The sequence below is a fragment of the Cervus elaphus genome, chromosome 9, assembly GCF_910594005.1.
Source record: "Cervus elaphus chromosome 9, mCerEla1.1, whole genome shotgun sequence".
NCBI lineage: Eukaryota > Metazoa > Chordata > Mammalia > Artiodactyla > Cervidae > Cervus > Cervus elaphus.
The window spans coordinates 19,333,704-19,345,402 of NC_057823.1; the positions used below are offsets into that span (position 1 = coordinate 19,333,704).

Below are 11,699 nucleotides of genomic sequence, written 5' to 3' on the forward strand. Positions count from 1 at the left end.
GCCCAGTTCTGACTTTATGCTTCAAAATCCAGTGCCCAGTGTCTAGAGCATTTCGCCTCCTCTAAAATTAGTCTTGCCAGCGATTATATAAAAACCAGCGCGCATCTCCTGCACAGGATTTCCCGCCTGCCCCATACCAACACAGAGAGAGGAATCAGGTCTGGTTCTGAGTTTCCTGGGGGAGACATTCAGGTCTTCTCTACCTTCCAGCTCTCACTTGCTTCAGACCATACACAACATGCAAAATCAGTCCAGTCTCCTAGTATTTATTTTTTGAAAATGGTCTATGCTTCCTGCTCTTTAAAAAGCAGTTTAGCATCAAGAGTCATAAAAGAAAAGATTGGAAAGGGAGACTTCACAAGGTTAGAAACTCCTGGACGGCAAAGACATCACAGGCAAGCAGCAGGCTGACAGGGAGAAAGTGCCAGCTCCTTATTATCTCACTTAGAGCTGGGTTCTCACCTTGGGTGATTTTGCCCCCTCCTCCGTGGGACACTGGGCAGTATCTGGGGGCACTGCTGGCTATCAGGATGGAAGAGCCTTCTGCCACTGGCACCTAGTGGTTAGAGGCCAGGGATGCTGCTAAACACTCCATAAGGCACAGGACAAGACAGCTCTCACAACCAGGAATTATCTAACCTAAGTGTCAGTACTGCTGACACTGAGAAAAAATTGATTCAAGGCATCTACAAATTAATACGAAAAAAGCCAACATATCACTAACAGAGAAATGAACCAAGAATATGAGCTGAAACTAATAGATGCTGGCAGTTAAACAGCCAGTAAGGCATGAAAAGAGGCTCAAGTTCACAAACAATGAGGAAAATGCAAAATAAAAGGAGATGCTACTTTGTGTCAGTCAGAGGGACTACAATCCGGGATGGATAAAACCCAGTGTAAGGATAAGTGGAGAAAAAAAATACCCCTCCCCCACTTTTTCTTAAACACCCTCACACTCCACCGATATGCGTGTGCAAAGTGCAGCCTTTTGGAAAGACAACATGGCAAGCCTATCAAAATGTTGAATGTGAATGTTACCCTCTGACTTAGAACTGCAGAAAACTGCTCTACAGAAATAATCACGTAAGTGCAGGGAAATATGTGCAAGGAACATGCTGACCCCAAGGCTGGTAAAACACTGGATATAATCTAAATATGTATTAGAGACTTCCCTGGAGGTCCAGTGGTTAAAACTCCGCAGGGGACCCAGGTTTGATCCCTGATTAGGGAACTAAGATCCCACATGCCTCTCAGCCAAACAAAACAAAACATTAATATGTATTAATGGGAGATGGTTAAATAAATACCATTTTCAGTAAAAAGCATGGCATTAACAGATTTGATCAGGAAAAACTCCACAAACCTGTTAAAACTGTCTGTGGCCATGAGATTTTAAAATCACTAGCTCAGAAACAAACAAAAACACTGGCTGAAGCCTGAGCCAAAGTACAAGGATTAACTAAAGAATTAAAATGCATGCTGAAGTTTGCTCAAAATGTGATTCAAATCTTTTTCTTCCTCCTTCCCCCTTTCTTCCTTTATCCCCCTCTCTCTTCACTCTTGTTTTACTCTCCTGCCTTTTCTCTCACACCGATTTCACAGATAATAAACTGAGCAGTAATTACCAGAGTGGGCTGTCCTCAATGCCTGGCAAAAAGTTTGCTTTCCAAATCAGTGGTTGGCAAACCATGGCCCATGGGCCAAATTTGTTCAGACCACAGCCTGTTTTTATAAATAAAGTTTTATTGGCACACAGCTACTCTCATTTGTTTATGTTCTGTCTATGGCTGTTTTTGCACTCCAGTGACAGAGTTGAGTAGCTGTGACAGAGACCATATGGTCCAAAAAGCTGAAAATATTTACCATCTGGCTCTTTACAGAAAAAGTGTGCCGACCTCTGTTCTAAAATATAAAAATAGAAAAATTTCTTGGAGAAAATCTTTGTGACACTGGGTGAAGCAAAGATTTCTTAGATACCATGCAGGAATCCAAATCCATTTAAAAGAAAATTGATAAACTGGATATCATCAAAATTGAAAACTTTTGCTCTTGCAAAAGACACTGCTAGGAAAATTATAATCCAGAAGATTATATTTGCAAATCATGTGTCTGAGAAAGGTCTTGTATCCAGAACTTTTTTTTAAAGAAAAACCTTTAAAAAAAAAGAAAAAAGAAAAACCTTTGAAACTTAACAGTAAGAAAACAAACAACTCAATTTTTAAAATGGCAAACAATGTGAACAGATACCAAGCCAAAGAAGATATATGGATGGCAAACAAACAGATGAAAAGATGCTCAACATTATCAGTTATCAGGAAAACACAAATTAAAACCACAATCAGGGGAATTCCCTGGCAGCCCAGTGGTTAGGACTGCACACTTTCATTGCCAAGGGCCTAGGTTCAATCTTGGTCGGAGAACTAAGATCCCGCACGACCAAAAGACAGACAAACCACATCAAAACACTGTTAGCCATCTAGGCATACAGGAGGTCTAAAACAAGCAAACAACAACAACAGACCACACTGAGTTCTGGTGAGGTGGTGGAAAAACTAGAGCTCTCATGTATTGCTGGTGGCAATATAAAAATGTTAAAGCCACTGTGGACAACAGCTTGGCAGCTTCTTATAATTAAACATAAACTTACCATATGACCCAGCAACCCTATTGCTAGTACTCACACATGGAAAATAAAAACTTTTGTTTATATAAAAACCTATGCAATAATGTGAATAGCTTTATTCATTTTTTAAAACATTTAGTTTTTATTTTTTATGTGTTTATTTTTTCATAATCTTTTCCATTTTGGTTTATTATGGGATATGGAATATAGTTCCCTATGCTAAACAGTAGGACCTTGTTGTTTATCCATCCTACATAATAGTTTGCATCTGCTATCCCTCTGCTCCCCCTTGGCAACCACACGTATGTTCTCTGCGTCCGAGTCAGTTTCTGTCTTGTACACAAGTTAACTTGTGCCATACTTTAGATTCCACATATAAGTGACATCTCATATGGCATTTGTCTTTTTCTTTCTGACTTACTTCACTTAATGTGATAATCTCCAGGTCCATCCATGTTGCCACAAATGGCATTATTTCATTTTTTTTTTTCATGGCTGAGTAGTATGCCATTGTGTATACGTACCACATCTTCTATATCCATTCCTCTGTTTAAGGGCATTTAAGCTGTTTCCATGTCTTGCTATTGTGAATAGTGTTGTTATGAACATAGGGGTGCATGTATCTTTCTGAGTTAGAGTTTTGTTTGGATATATGCCCAGGAGTGGAATTGCTGGATCATATGGTAGCTCTATTTTTAGTTTTTCTGAGGAACTTCCATACTGTTCTCCATAGTGACTGCACCCATTTACATTCCCACCAGCAGTGTAAGGAGGTTTCTTTTTCTCCACACTCTCTCCAGCATTTATTATTTGTAGACTTTTTGATGATGGCCATTCTGACTAGTGTGAAGTGATACCTTGCTATGGTTTTGTTTTGCGTTTCTCTAATAGCAATGTTGAGCATCTTTTCATGTACTTATTGGCCACCTGTCTTCTTTGGAGAAAAGTCTATTTAGGTCTTCTGCCCATTTTTTGATTGGGTTGTTTTTCTCAAGTTGTATGAGCTGTTTGTATATTTTGGAAAGTAAGCCCTTGTCAGTTGCACCATTTGCAAATATTTTCTCCCAGGCTGTAGGTTGTCTTTTCATTTTGTTTATGGTTTCCTTTGCTGTGCAAAAGCTTATACGTTTGATTAGATTTCACTTGTTTATTTTTGCTTTTATTTCTATTGCCTGGGAGACTGAACTAAGAAAAAAATGGTATAATTTATGTCAAAGAATGCTTTATGTTTTCTTCTACGAGTTTTTATGGTGTCATGTCTTATATTAAGTCTTTAATCCAGCATGAGTTTATTTCCGTGTAGGGTGTGAGGGTGTGTAATAACATCATTGATTTACATGCAGAGCAGCCTTCTTCATAATTGCTAAAAACTGGAACAATCCAAATGTCCCTTGAACCTCCAGTGGATAAACTATAGTACACCACACGATGGAATACTATTCAGCGATTAAAAAGGTATTACTATTCACGCAATTCGTAAGAGTCTCACATACATTTTGCTGAGTGACTGAAAGCAGACTCAAAGGCTGCTGCATGATTCCATTCTGGAAAAGGAAAAAGCTTTTCCAGAGGCTACAGATAAATCAGTGGTTGCCAGGCGCAAGGAGTGGGGGAAGGGTAGACTTCACAAGGAGAACATGAGGAAATACTTTTGTTTCCCAGGTGATAAAATTTTCCAATATCATGATCATGGTGGTGGTCACATTCATTTGTCAAAACTCAACTCTACACCAAAAACTGGATTAAAAAATAAATTTTAGGGACTTTCCTGGTGGTCCAGTGGTTAAGATTCTGCCCGTCCACTGCAGGGGGCATGGGTTTAAGCCCTGGGCAGGGAACTCCCCATATGCCGTGCCATGGTGCAGCCAAAAAAAAATTTTTTTTTTTTAATTTTTTTAAAGATTGAAAGCATGAAGCTTCTGCATGACAGCCCTGTCCTTGGCATGCTGGCTCTTCCTGACATGCCCAGTCAAGGCTGAGCAGCCCCCTGTGGGCCCCATTCTTAGTCAACTGGCACTGCTGAAGAACTGAACCCCAAGAGCAGTTTCTTGGTGCTTCGGCGCCACCCTGCAGTTCACGTCCCTTCCCCTGATCTTTCCAAATCTGCGTATCTGTCCCCGGAAGCACCAACCACAAGCTGGTCTTGGTGTCTGCCTGACAATCGATGACTCCAGTCATCTCTCACTCGCCAGACCCTGCCTCCTGTTACTCAACGTCCCATGAGTGGCAGACCTGTGGACATCTCCAAGTCATCCCTCAGCCCCACCAAGCCAGCTCCCCCGCTTCCTGCCCCCACCGGTTCTCCCTGACAGCAGAGTCACCACCTGCTGAGGCTCAGAGGTTACACGGCTGTGCCCAGGGGCAGTCGTCACCTTGTTAATCAGTGGCAGGGCCAACCATCAAGCTGTCGCTGCGGAGCAGTCTTCCAAGGATAAAATGCCAGGACTGCTGCAATGGCCCCTGCTCGTCCCCCCTTCTCGCTTCACTTGGTCGTCCCCAGCATGCCGTGGACCTTCATCTTCCTGCGCTTTTGTTTCAGCTGCTCCCTTAGCAGGGACAGCCCTCCCTCTCCATCACCTCTTCATTTTTCTTTAAAGAATCTCCCAGGATGCTCAGTCGCTCTCGTTCTCAGCACCTGCACACTGCTGGTGTGAACCTTCACTGTTGCACAAATCACTCTGACTCATATTTGCTTTTCACCCACATCAGTGAAAGCTTTGAGGGTCAAGGCTACATCACTGTTGCCAAGGGTCCCCAGGGGTATCTGGCAAACATACCAGGCACACACAGAGAGGGGTACAGGCACACTGGGAATCATATGTATTTGCTGCATTATTTTATGTTAAAGAAGGGTGGCTGGAAATTGAATCGACAATCTATTTAATACATTTAGTATCCTACCTTTTTAGCATCATCCCATCCCAGCCCAACCCATGGAACCAAAGTCAACTGCAGGGAGCAAAACAAGGAACTTAGTTTAGCAAAGTGATCCCTGCTGATTTGGAAATGTTTCTGGTCACGGATGTGTGATGGAGAAGTCCCATTGGGACAATCTCTGAGGGTTTTCAGCCCTACTGAGCTATTTTCCAAAGTTCTGGCCATGTGACTTCAGAGATGTTGCTCACATCAGTAGTATACCTACTATGTATATAAGGGAGAGATACCCTATACATATGTGCATATGTGTGTATATATATATGATATAAAAGCGTACATAGGTGGTACATACGCAAAGCAGCAAGATCAGTTTCTATCAGGCACCTATGAGAATCTGTCTTGGTTTATAGTTACAGGACAGGCTTTTATACTTGGGCCAGAACAAAAGTAGAACAAGTCAAATATATCCTGGGGCTCAACCCTGACACCTCACACATCACACGACAGGGCCTGGACTCAATTATTTCTGCTGTCCTTTTCAGATGCAAAGTCCTGAGTTCTTCAAGGTGAAAGTCTGAGGAGTGTAAGGTCACCCAGGGAATGCTGTGGTGCCAGAAAAAAAAAAATGACGGCACTACCTGACCCAATTATAACCACTACACGAGGTGGGGCTCACTCAGATCAACTCGGTTTCCATCCTTGTCCCATCCCACAGCCCACGGTGAGGAAAGCTGTCCAACAGGGACAGCTAAGTCATAACAAGTCCATGCCTGCCAGTCTGAGCAGCCCAGGGGAGAGGCAAAGTGGGTGCAGCTGGGTGTCCAGCCCAGCCAGAGCGCTCCATTGACCCTGAGGGGACTGGATCACACCCACAGCCCTGCTAGGAGTTCCAGTTGGTCAAGGCCCCTCCAGGGCTCTCACATGGAACTGCAGAGCAACCTGGCCCAGGAGGAAAAACCCACGGGCTTTAACAGACCTGAGCTCCAACACTAACCTTACTGCTCATCATATGAACTATGTCAGGGACATCACTTCCTTTCCCGGAGCTTCCACCTGCCTGTCTGCAAACGGAGGTGTCACCCCCTGCTTCAGCTCTCAGCACAGCTCCTGACACGTGGTGAGCGCCTACTAAGGAACACACTGACCCTTTCCACTTGGGGCCCTGGAAATGATCTGCACTTTTGAGGCCATTTCTAATGGGCCTGAGTTCCATGGAAGCCACGGTGCATTCCAGCAGCCAGGGATCACAAGCACCCATGGGACACAGGAGAGATCGGTGGTAGTCCGTGGTCAGTCACGCATCAATGACACACATATCCTGAGACGAATTGGCGGGTCTCCTCCTCTGTTCACCAGCAACATGAATCTCATTCAAGTCTCGTCTTCTCGCTCTGACTTTACCAACAAAGTCAAGGTGAGCACATGTCTCCCCGCCCTCCCCACCTGCGGTGCAAGCGTCCTCACGCCTCCTTCTGTTCTTGCCCCCCTCTTCAAACCTTCCCCTCCTCCTGAATCACTTCATCTGGTGGCGCCCACACACACTTGTCCCTCAGACCACCTCTCCCATCCCCCAAACCTAAGTGAGCACCAGTTTCTGCTGGTTTTGCATCTGAGATGCCTCACTCTCCCCCCATCTCTCTACCATTGTCCCTGTTCAGGTCCCTGTCACCTTCTGGGCAGACTGACTCCTATCCAGTCTCCTGCCACGTGATTATTTCACACCAAGCATCGTTAGGCCTTCTCCCCCCAGTTCACTCCTGTTCCTCTGTCTCCTGATTTCTGTCCGTGGTGACATCGGTCTTGCCATTGGGCTGCTCTGCGCTGTTCCCTCCCCTGTAAGTCTTTCCTCTGGCACAAGTGTCTTCCTGACAGGTGGCGGGATCCAGTCACCTCTGAGCTCCCTTCTAACCCTTCTTTCCCCCAGCACACATAGAGTGCAATCACATGCCGGCACGAGCAAGGCAGTGGGTGTAGAAGACAAAACAGTAGTCCCAGTCCCGACCCTCAGGTGAGTGCTGGGCCATCTCTGTCCTACCAAAGTCTCTTGATTGGTCTGTCTGTCCTTACTCTCAGGGCTTCCCTGGTGGCCCAGTGGCTGACTCCAAGCTTCCAATGCAGAAGGCGCAGGTTCAATCCCTGTCAGGGAACTAAATCCCAAATGCCACAACAAAGAGTTCACAGGCCACAACTAAAGATCCCACATGATGCAAGTAAGACCTGACACAGCCAAATAAACAAATAAATATCTGGGGGAAGAAAAAGGAATAAAAGAAAAGTGCTTTTCCAAACTCACTTCTTGACTGTGTTGAGAAACCCTGTACCACCTGATCCTGGCATACTTCTCTAGATTCATGTCCAAGTCCACCTTCTTGACCCTCTGCCTGCCCAAACCGGTCCCCTCAGGGTTCTGGACTTCTCTGCATTCACCTTTTCTCTTACTCACACTGCTGGTGGCACCTGGAAATAGCTGCCCACGCCTCTCTGATGACAATGACCAGTTTGGATACCGCCTCTTTCATCAAGAACAAACCCCAAGTAAGGAAAAATCATTTCTTTCAAAGCTCTCCAGGCTGTCACTATCCATGGCTTCCTCCTATCATTACTTTAATCTCACACATCTATGTCTTTTCTCCCCAGTTCAGGTTGTAAATTCCTTGAGGAGGTAATTTCTCCCACTCCTCCCTGTGTCCCACAACAATGAGCCAACAGTAAGGTTTCACGTGTTCAGTCTATAAAACTGTGCCCACTGACTTGGCCAGTGCCCACGAGGCTCTGGGTCAAGTGAGGAAGGACAGTGAGCAGATGAGCGAGTCCCATCCATACGGCCAGACAGGACGCTACCTTCTGCCACCTCCCCACTTCCGGTCTGTATATCCACAGAAGGAACACGTATCTTACTCACATGATGTGCTATTTTGTCTATGTCTACACGCTAAACTGCTCCTTCTCATGTCTTCTCTGTTTCTCTGAGTGACCGTTATCCACCTACTGGGCACTCAGGCAGGGCGCAGAATCACTGCCCAATGTTATCTCACATCGCACAGCTAAACACCCACTGAGCCCTGTGTCCTTTACCCGATAACCGGGTCTCACACCCACCCCCTATTTCCAGACCACCACAGCCCTGGGTCATATCTGTGACCTTTCTGATTTACAGGAAAGTCATCACCTCCGAAGTGGTTTGCTGGCTTTCAGCAATATTCTCCTCCGGCTGTTTGTCCTATGTGCAGACCTGACCCCTTCGCTTTGTGGAATGAAACTGTCAGACAGCCCCCCTCGGCCTGGCCTGCAGGACAACACCCTTTCCCTCTGCACACCAGCTATCAGAGTCCTCTTACCACCACACACTTCACCTTTCTTGCCTCTGAACTACCAGACCCCGTGTGGGTCTCTGAACAAACCAAGACATCCCCACCTCCATGCCTTGGCTGGTATGGTTCTTGCATCCTACCAAGCCCTTCCCCACAGTCTAGGCCTGGATAACCCCTCCCCTCCTGTTTCACCTCCTCCAGGACAGTGATTACCTTTGCCCACCAGGGCTAGGTTAAACAGTTTCCTTTTCTGTGTTTCCACATCAGCAGGCATTTAACCATAATTACCACGCTCAACGGAGTGGGCTGAAACAATCTGTGCATTCACTGCAATCACCAGTGCCTCCCCAGAGCCTAGAACAGGGCCTGGGACTCAGAAGCCGAGCGCAGAGAGTCAGCTAACAGAGGGAAGCAAAACTAACTTCCCTCCCATAGGCTGGTTTCCTCTGCTCTTCCCCGGACTCAGGTCGGCCTTGCCGCTTGGCTACTGCCACCTAGAGGCGAAAGGAGGCGACTACACTTCTTTCACCATTCAGCATGAATCTGATTCCATTGAATGAGATGGGGACAGGAGTGAGGGAACAGTTGACTGGTGAGGGGGGAGAAAGAGCAGCAGTCTGGGGAGGCTTCATATGGTAAGTGAGCTTCGACCTGGGCCACACAGTATGAGGAAGAGATCTCCAGGTGGAGGAGAACAGCATTCCAGAAAGTGGGGGCAACAGGCAGTGAGGGTCGGAGTTTGGGGCCTATGTGCAGGTGAAATCAGAAAGGAAGGGTGGGGGTTAGAATGTGCAAAGGATCCCCGACTTAAGCTTTTAAGCCACCTAAAAAGGTTTAAAAATTAATTTATTTTCCACCCAAAGACTCCTGATTGGAAATATTAACATAATCAGATCTTGCTGGAGTGTGGAAAGGTGATAGAGATGGGAGGCCGGAGTGAGACAAAAGCAGGGCCTTAGGAAGATGGTACTTTCATAAACCTCTCATTTTCCACTTGCTGCCCCATGACTTCACACTCAACACAGCCAATCCAAAACTCTGCCTCTTCAACATAAATATGATTTAGTTCCACTTTTTGAGATGTTCATATATCTTGCTTTCTTCATGGGTCTTTAAGTCAAACAATTTTATAACAGATCCTAGCACAAAGCTCTGCACACAGAAGATGCTCAGTGATACGTGAATGGAACGTCTCTTCAGGTCCCCCAGATGCTGGGATTATAAGAGTGGTAAAACTCAGCTGTTAAAAGTAAGAACTCTGAATCAGAGTGCCTGAGTTCAAATCCTGCCATTAGCCACTTTCCTGTGTGAGACTGGTCTCACTAAGCGACCTACTGAAGCCTGGGTTTCTTTGTTCCTAAAACGGAAATCACAACAGACAGCACCCACCTCAAGGGCTGCAGATCAATGTCCATCCGTGGATAGCACATAGTAAATCCTCACTAAATATGGTGGACTATTTATAACATTATATATTCAGTGTCTCCTCAGGCACAGGTCATGCTGAATGCTAGGGCTTCCCAAATCCTTAAATCTGCACAGCAATCGTCTCATCCATCCCATTCTACAGATAAGCAAATTAGGGCTCCCACAGTACAGTTTGTCCAACGACTTGGGAACTCTGGATTTTAAGGAATCAGAGATGGGGCTAGGGGTACTTCTAGTGGAAGATCATTCTTTTAGTCCAGGGGTGATTCTCACACGTGTGAGTATGTGTGTGATACTTCCGGGAATCTCTGAAGATATTTTTGATCTTCACAACTGGAGGAATAAGATGCTGCTGGCATCTAAGTGGGTAGAGGCCAGGGACAGCCCCTCCCCCACCCAAACCCAGAATGATCAGACCCAAAATCAGTAGTGCCAAGGTTGAGAAACGCTTTTTGAGAAATTCCGCCTCCCCAACGTCCCACTTTTGGAGCCGTGGCTATTCAGATCGCCCATGAATACTCTCTGTGAGGGGGGGTTCTGTTCCTCCAGGGGCGACATCTGCAAAAGTTCTTCTCCACCTGCCCTGCACACAGTGGGTATCAGAACCCATTTTTAATATGCCTAGCAGCAGAGGACGCCGGAAAAGGAAGAGCATCCATCCCCCATTGTTCAATTGCGTGCAGTTTGTGTTTTCAACACACACACAATTTACAAATCCAGACGTCCCACACCCCAAAAACTGTTTTGTTAGAGACGGTATTCAAAAAATATTTTTCTTTCTTCCTCTAGGGTTCTCATACATACCCGAAGGGTTTATACACTTCTAAGAGGACCTCAGATCCACCGCGGTCCTCTGACAACCGCTACAAAAGATTGAGTAGGATTTCCCGGGGGAGCGAGCCCGGGGGCCGTGACCTCCGAGAGCTGAGGGCGCTCACTCCACTCCCTTGCCTCTGGCTCCGCTCTCCCGCCCCCGGATACCCGGCTTGCAAGGCTACCCGGAGCCGGCCGCGGAGCCCGGCCGCCAGGCGCGTGCCCACGCCGCGACCCCCTACCTCGGCCCTCGCGGCAGCCGAGGAATCCGGCCCGGGGCCTGTCGCCGGCGCCCACACCGGCCGGCCCCCGCCCGCTCGCCGAGGCCCGCGCGCGTCCCCTCCCGGCCCGGCGCGGCCTGGGCCTCGGCCGGTGCAGGCCCGCGAGCGCCCGCGGCCCGGCCAGGCGAGCTCAGGCCTGCCGCGGCCTACCCCGTCGGGCGCCGTCGAAGGCCCCCGCCTCACCTGGACGCGGGCGGGTGGGCCCGGGGCTGCTCCGGGGCAAGCGGGCGGCGGCGGCGCGGCGCTAACGGCTCCGCTCGGCCTCGGTAGCGGTGGCGGTAGCGGCGGCGACGGCGACGGCGGCGGCGGCTCCTCCTCAGCGCGCACGACCCGCTCCGGCCCGCGGCCCGGACACGCCCCCCCGGC

General features: G+C 47.5%; 1 protein-coding gene across 1 annotated transcript in view; it reads right to left on the reverse strand.

The window, feature by feature from the left end:
• ELAVL1 (ELAV like RNA binding protein 1) overlaps positions 1 to 11,678 on the reverse strand; it is a 36,387-nt gene extending 24,709 nt beyond the window's left edge. The window contains exon 1 of the mRNA XM_043911718.1: positions 11,517 to 11,678. The gene's annotated coding sequence lies outside the window, so the exon portion shown is untranslated. The remainder of the gene's footprint in view (positions 1 to 11,516) is intronic.
• Positions 11,679 to 11,699: the final 21 nt, after the last annotated feature.